The following is an 8,054-nucleotide window of genomic DNA, read 5'->3' as shown; positions in this document are numbered from 1 at the left end:
GCCATCCTTCTCGTGGCCCAGCTGAAATCATCTCCAGACTCACGCTACAGAGTCAAAGGTGTCTCTTTCAATGTTCTGTTATCAGTTGGAGAGATGGAATGACAGGGGAACAAAACTGCAAGATGAGCTTGTTCCCTACTGAACAATGCGACCAAGGTGGGAGTAAGTGTTGTTTCTCACTTTGCCCTTCCTAGAAACAACTAGCTGGAGGAGAAGGGCAACATCAGAGCCATCTCCTTCCCTCTTCCACTTACTCAGGGTATCTGACTTCCTCCTGGCAGCTTGTTTTAGCCAGAACTATTCCTATTCTGTAAGGATGGAGATCCCTTCATATAACCTACGCTTCCATCCCACGTCACTATCTGCCATGGTCATGGGCTGATGCCAGTGAGAGTCAGGTAGGATAGTCTTTTCTAAGACCAAAAATTTATACACAATATCATCCCGTGTTGGTCCTACCCTCCCATATCCTCTAGCCTGTTGCTGTTCCCCAGATCCTTCATCTCTGTCGAGGAGGGTTGATGACCTGACAGGCTTCACGTGACATTAATCATTTTATGGAAGCTGGTAATGCTGGATGCTTTAACTGTAAGCAAGCAGTGCCCAAAGAGAGTTTTGGTCTCCAATCTCAAAAGCAGAGAGGAATAAAACAATTCCAAAAGCAGGTTAAAACCTAGATGCTTCTCTGGGCTTTGTGGCTTATACAATACCTCAGTTCTCTTAAAATAAATAAATAAATAAATAAATTGCTCAGGGGAAGGAGGATGATGAAGAGAAGGTTTTGAGTCATCATGCCTTCTTCATCTACTTTGTTATGACTAATAAAATCTGAGTATCCTCAGTGTGATCAGCCACTGTGGCAAAAGACAGGGTTGTGCAGCAAAATGAAAATTAGCGATGGGAAGGTGGTTACTGGTTGCCAGATGTGGTATGACCTCTTTCCTAGGAGATCCACTGCAACACTTTTCTGGGAGCTGTTGCCCTTCCTGAAGGACAGGAAAGAGCTTGCTGGGAGCTTCTCTGTTCTGGCTGGTAGAAACCTTTGAATTTACGCTAGCACATGTCCTTAACCAGTTTAGACCCATTCCTTATAATGCTGCCTTCTAGCTTGACCACTTCATTCTTGGTGTTTATCTCCTCCAGATACACACAGAGAACATTCTTTTTTTTTTTCCTAGCCTTTGCCATGATAGGCAAAATATTCCAAGTTTTTCTAATCTCCATTTATGTGATAGACTCTCCCTTTCCAGATGAATCCCAAAGTCCTTCTTGGCTGTTTAAAATGGTCTGTATCAATGGTGACCCAGCCTTCTGTAGTCTCTTATATCATCTCCAGTCCGTCATCCTCTTTCCTACGCTGTTTCCTTATTATTTACCTCATCTTTCACTGTTCTGAGATGAGCTGTCTTCTTCCCTGTCTCTCCCCCTTCCCCATTTCCAATCAAGTTTGAGGTAAATTCACCTGAAAGTCATAGGAGTTCCTAAGGAACAGTCTCCTGAGCACAGCTCAGTGACGCTGATGCCAGCATTATGAAAGCTGTATTTTCCTGGATAGCATGACTGTTTGTAGTTTTTGCAAATAAAAGGAATTAGAGAAAAAGAGGACTTGAGAGGTGTGTGAGTAATACAGCATCATCCGTGGGGACACGTGCTGGGATAACACACAAAAACAAGCTGAGAACAGAGAGTACTTTCACCTGCAAGTTAACTTTCACCACACTTGGAGGAGGTAAAGGAAGGTAGGTGTCAGTGCTACAGCTAGGGAAACTGAGTCATAGCGATGCAACTTGCACAGATCATTCAGCTGGTTTGATGGAGAGCCTAAACTAAGGCTGTTCATGCTGTTTCATGGGTTGCAGCTGCCTGAATTATGCAATAAAGCTTAATTAATTTGCATAATAGGAAGTCAAGACTATGAACTCCATTGATTACCTGATAAAAGGACTCAGAGAAATTGGGTATTCCAGTGCGTTTGGACTTTTCCATGACATCCCCAAGTTGGCTCTTCCTCACCTCACTGCTCTCGCCCTCATTACCAACCAACGTTCCAGTGAAACCTCTTCCCCTTCTTGCAACCAAATATGACCTAGACTCTAGCTCTCCTGTGGGTTGCCCTTGAGTTTGCTCCAGGACCACCTGACCAAGGTTGAACACCAAAAGCACCATGCTACCCAAAGTCACTGTCACAGCAAAGTGATCTCCGTTTGCACAGAGCTGGCATCCGTTCCACCCGCTGACTTTCCCACCTCCAAAGAAGGCTGCAGCTCAGCGAGGGGAACAAACATACCATAGAAGGGAAGCGATCTCTGCCAAGCACCGCAGAAATGGGACACAGATGGTGTCTTAAATGAGAACGGAAGTTTATTTGGGGGCTCTGCGCGTGACGTAGCATTGCAGATCTTGCAACAGATGACAGACACTAGGATTTTAGAGCGGGCGATGAGACAATTTTGGAGCAGTCTCTGTCCACAGAGGTATTAGCTTGTCTGAAAAAAAAAAAAAAAGAAAGAAAAAAAGAGAAAAAGTTGAACTCAGTAAATGGTTCTGTAACGACAGGAATGTATAAACGTGCTTTTATTTATATGTAGGTCTGGTTATTCTGATACCCTAATCTTAATCACAGCTGTTTGTTGGCTGTTTGGTCAGCCCGGATGGTTGTGTTAATTGGCCAGGTGGCCACTTCTAATGGAAATATATGAGGATGACATTAGCCTTGCTTTTCGCTGCTCTAGACGTAAACTTTTGTCTTTGTCCTCTATACACAGAGTGGTTGGAAGGGACCTCTGGAGGTCAACTGGTCTAACAGCCTGTTCTAGCAGGGCCTCCTAAAGCCAGTTGCCCAGGACCATATCCAGGCAGCTTTTGAATATTTCTAAGAATGGAGACTCCACAACCTCTCAGGACAACCAGTCCCAGGTCTCTCATCCTCTCTTCATATGAGAGACATTCCAGTCTCTTCATCATCTTCCTGGCCTTTTGCTGGACTCCCTTCATTAGCTCCACATCTCTCTTGTACTGAAGAGCCCAGGACTGGGCACAAAAAAACTACAAGAAAACGCTGCTGAAGCCCGGGATTGAACCAGGGACCTTTAGATCTTCAGTCTAACGCTCTCCCAGCTGAGCTACTTCAGCCCTGCTATAGCACTAATTTTCGCAAAACCTGTTGTAACATAATTATCTTTCAGCCTTTTCAGCCAAGCTTAGTTAATATTAGCTTGTGAGTCAAAGTTGTTATTTCAGGGAGCAGGATACAGGCAGGCTGGGCTCAAAAGCAATGATCTAACACAGGCTCCTTGTCAATGTACATTACCTCTGTATATATGTATGACTTTAATGATAGCATGACTCTGAAGGATATATAGAAATGAAGCAGGGAAACACAACAGACGTTCCTGAAGGGCTGACAGAGGAGGAGAGATACCTTGAGATTACAGAAGGGATCTGTTGCTCACAAATCCTTACAAGGCAAATAAGGAGATGGAGCGAGGTCTCTCTAGATAGAAAGCTACAGATGAGGAAGCTGAATGTGAAGTGACAAGGGTGATGGAGGATGAAAAGAAATACAGATTGATTGTAGGGAGGGCTCAAGAAATGACTGTGAATGGAAAAAGAGTAAAAGAGACAGTCAAAGTATCATTTAGATCGGGAAAGGTCTTTAAGATCATCAAGTCCAACTGCTAACCGAGCACTGCCAAGTCCAGCCACTAAACCATGTCCCTAAGCACCACATCTACGCATCTATTAAATACCTCCAGGGATGGTGACGCAACCACTTTCCTGGGCAGCCTGTTCCAGTACTTGACAACCTTTTTGGTGAAGACTCTTTGGGCCCGGCCATCCAGCCGTTTTTTTACCCAGCAAAGCATACACCCATCCAAGCCATGAGCAGCCAGTTTCTCCAGGAGAATGCTGAGCAAAATGGTGTCAAGGGCTTTACTAAAGTCCAGAGAGAAAGCATCCCCAGCCTTTCCCTCATCCACTAAGTGGGTCACCTTGTCATAGAAGGAGATCAGGAGAGTCAAGCAGGACCTGCCTTTCACAAACCCATGTTGACTGGGCCTGATCACCTGGTTATCCTATACATGCTGCATGACGGCACTCAAGATGATCAGCTCCATAATCTTTCCTGGCACCGAGGTCAGACTAAAAAGCCTGTAGTTCCCCAGATCCTCCTTCTGGCCCTTCTTGTAGGTGGGTGTCACATTTGCTAACTCCCAGTCAACTGGGACCTCCCCGGTTATCCAGGACTGCTGAGAAATGATGGAAAGTGGCTTGGTAAGCACTTCTGCCAGCTCCCTCAGTACCCTTGGGTGGATCCTATCTGTCCCCACAGGCTTGTGTGTGTCTCAGTGGTGTAGCATCATAGACTGCACTGTCTATGCTTCTGACGTCAAAGAGGCCATCTTGTCTCATTCCTCAAACCCGCTTTCTTTTTAATGCTGTTAAAGGTGTCAGATTTGGATACCAGTTTTGTTGATTAATGCAGCTCTCTTCCACAGGGTTAGACTCATCTGGGATGCCACAGCCTTTCCTTGGTCCACAGCACTGCTGCTAATTGCAGAGTAGAGATCAGAACTGGGTGGAGCACAGAGGTGTTTGCGCCTCGGTCAATAAACCAAAAAACATCATCAGAGAGAATGTGCTGGTTGCATTTCCAAACTGTTCTGACATACCCAAAATACCATAAGCCCTTCTCTGTAGGGACAGGTTTTGTGTGCTGGTAAGAAGTAAGAAAGTGGGGTTCCTTGCTGCACCTAAAGACCAACGTTCGTATCATAAAATATAGCTAAAACCTGGAGTTAAACAGCAACCTTGATCCAAGGACCAGCCAAGAGAATTAGCATCGAACAGACATTTCTAATATCTTTTCACAGAGCCCACTGAACAATCTGGAGTTATTCGTGGAGGTTGGCTACTCCTTTCACATCAATCTGTCTCTCTCCAGCTAGGGAATGGGAGCCAGGCATATTCATGCAGTGATATAGGAGATGTTTGCCCAGCCCACCAACTTATTCTGCAAATAGAGGACTTTCACTCCCAGTACAGACGAGCTACCATCTTTCACCAGCTCCAAATTCACATATCCCCAAAATACATATGTGAAATGCACAGTGCGTTTTCCATGTCTGCTAAAAAACTGTTAGTGAAAGGTGTCAGAAATACATTTAATCTGGGTTGGAATCTTCAGCTCAACAGCAGCAGCTATTTCCTCACAGAGGTTTATTAGATAACATCTCCTGATATCTAGGGCTCCCAAACTGGTCTATGGAACCTCTTGCAATATCCAGCCATCAGGATCGTACCCTAAGTGAGTTTTCTTTCTGCAAAACCACTTCCACTCCTGGGTCCCAATGGTGGTCCTACCCATGACCACTGAGGAGCTGATCACACATGTGTAGCTGAGGGTGTCAGCATCTTTGTGTGTATGAGGTGGGGAACTTTTTGGACAGCTGAGCACTGTCACAGAGTTTCTGCTTCTTGTCCATGTACACTTACAAATTGTCTCCTATATGTGACCTAGAAAAATGCCAGATCCAGCCCTTGAAAACTCTGTGGTGCTGACAACGGGTGCACTTTACAAATCCAGGGCATTGCTAAAGACCATGACCACCAGACAACCCAAACCAAAAACTGATTCCTCTGTCACGTTTTGTATCTGGTAGAGATGCTGATATGAGAGGAAGCTAGAATATTGCTTGGGGATTTAGAGCCACAGAAGAGTGATTAGGTCTCAGCCCTGAGTGGAAAGGAGCAATCCTTGTTATCCTGTTGACTGCCTCCCTCACCTCCACCTGGACCTCAGGATCCATAAGAAGAAGGTAGTTGGGGATTGGCCCCAGAAAGTGTTTCCAATGATCCATGAAAGAGGATGAGGAAGAAATCTTGCAATCTGCCCCCTCTGCAAAATCATCCACAAACCAAGGCTGTACGTTCAGAGGAGGTCTGGTTATATTTATCTGCAGAAGATGCTTACAGGAGCCATGCCTTTTGTTCAGTGACTAAGGATCCTACAGATAAAGCTTGGATCAGCATGCAGGAACAGAAAACTCTTTCTGGTATATTTTTCCTCATTTGGATGCTGAAGTAAGTGAGAAAAAGTATTGCACAGCCAGATGATTTGTTAGATGATTATTGTGGGGTCCATCATAAGTGTTTACTTGTACATATAGCTTTGCTTATGTTACTAATGTCTGGAGTGCGGACCTGCTCCAGGTTTATTTTTTCTTGAAAGACTCTATTTATTTTGAAACATCACTACCTCTAATTCTGTTGAAAGAACACTGTTTTTGTCTTCCCTTAAGAGCTGTGAGCTGTTTAGCATTAGCAGTACTGATGATGATTACCAAATTCCTAGAAGGCCAGATGAGGACATCAGTATGATAAGTGACAAAGATCACAAGAAAAGACCTGTTGAGCCTGGCAGGACTTTCTTTCTGCAAACCCCAGCAGTTTGGAAAAGGTTCCTGGGGTGGGATTAATTTCACCTCACTTTTCAAAGGCAAACAAAGTAAATCGCTAAACTTGACCTGATCACTAGACAGAGTCCACAGAATTGAGTCTCCCTTCAAAACCTAACCAAATTGACCCAAACCAAATCAAACCAAAACAAAAACTTTGATTGCCGACTCTGGAGGGCTCTGTATCATATCTCAGATGTTATCAGCATGTAAGTCTGGCAAATTGAGCATCCCTTTTCCAGCAGCAATTCATATATGCATCAAGAACAGCATTGTTGTCAGTTACAACTCAGCTCCCTGCAGCCACACCAGAAATAATATTACCCGGTGACGATAAGAAAAGATGTTTCCATTACTGAGTTCAGCTGAAGCATTGGCTTTCCCTAGAAATTACCCTTGCGCATACACTGTCTGCTCCACTGTGTGGTATGAGGGTCACTGGGAGGGTGGTGGTGTCACCACATGAGCATATTGTTTTGCTGTCCACCAGCTGCTAGAAAGCCATAGTCCGCATGAGTTGTCCTGGAGCATACTGTGTGGCTCAGGGTCCAGGCACCAGCTCAGCAGCTTTTGTACAGTTTTAATGAAGCCTTAACACTCTTTTGCCCAGAAAAGCCAGGTTATGGTTATGTCACTCCATGGGGTTTTCCAGAATTTGTGTTATGTCCATTGCAAAGATGGGCTTGGTCCTATCAAAAGTTTTTCTCCAAATTTAAATAGAGCTGACAGTCCATGTCAATTCTGAGTCTGCATAAATCTCATTCATCTTTCAACGCTTCCTGAGCTTTTGGGGTGGGGGGGATTATGCATCGGGATTTAGGTCTATCTGGCGTGAAGGAGCCAGAGCAGGGGAAAGCCTTCTCAAGGCCAGTGGTGCCACCTAATGGGAAAATTCCCAGGAAATCAATTTCTCGGAAGTTAAGACCTTAATTGGAGTGTTGCTAGGTGACGTAGAGATGGAAATTAGTAGCTCTGATGTAAGTGTCTCTTTTCTGCTGCTTTACGACCATCCCTCCGTCAGTCTATTCCCTTTTCCTCAGCAGCTGAGCCACACACATGAGACCACCCGGGAAAATTAATTCTGCTTCCTGCTTAAATCCACTCTCAGCAATCCCTGAAGCTACTGAAGCATTTTTGACCTTCATGATGACCTTCATTTTTGACCTTCATGACCTTCTGCCTGGAGAGGAAATTATCCCAGATTTTTTGATTGTGAAGAGCCAGGCACAAAACAAAAGGGAATGAGGGTCTGCCAGGGAGGGACCAGGGCTTTTCTCCTTCATTACACATTTTGCAAATGAGAGGTGAGACACGCTCTCTGCATTGCAACCTCCACGCACGATTGTGGCTCAGCAGAATCTGGAATCAGATTGTAGCTCTGCAAAAGAAGCAATAATGTCTCAAAAGCAGCATCTGACAAAAGTTCCCACATGGCAACCCCCTGCAGCCACTTTGCATCACAAATAATCATGAGAGTGGGCAAGGATGAGCTGCAAAGCCTGTCCCGGTCTCAAGGGATTATTTTATTCCCTGATTGTGTTGTCTTCCCAGCACCTATACCTATTTCCTCACGACAATCTAGCTCACCACCGCACC

General features: G+C 44.8%; 1 non-coding gene across 1 annotated transcript; it reads right to left on the bottom strand.

Moving 5' to 3' along the window:
* Positions 1–3,059: 3,059 nt before the first annotated feature.
* Positions 3,060–3,132, bottom strand: TRNAF-GAA (transfer RNA phenylalanine (anticodon GAA)). Its single transcript has one exon. It is a non-coding gene; the product is annotated as a tRNA-Phe (tRNA).
* Between the last annotated feature and the right edge of the window lie 4,922 nt (positions 3,133–8,054).

The sequence above is a fragment of the Balearica regulorum genome, chromosome 2 (assembly GCF_011004875.1).
Source record: "Balearica regulorum gibbericeps isolate bBalReg1 chromosome 2, bBalReg1.pri, whole genome shotgun sequence".
In the NCBI taxonomy this organism is placed as follows: Eukaryota; Metazoa; Chordata; class Aves; order Gruiformes; family Gruidae; genus Balearica; species Balearica regulorum.
Note: the sequence above shows the minus strand (reverse complement) of the source record. Positions and strands in the feature narration are given on the sequence as shown.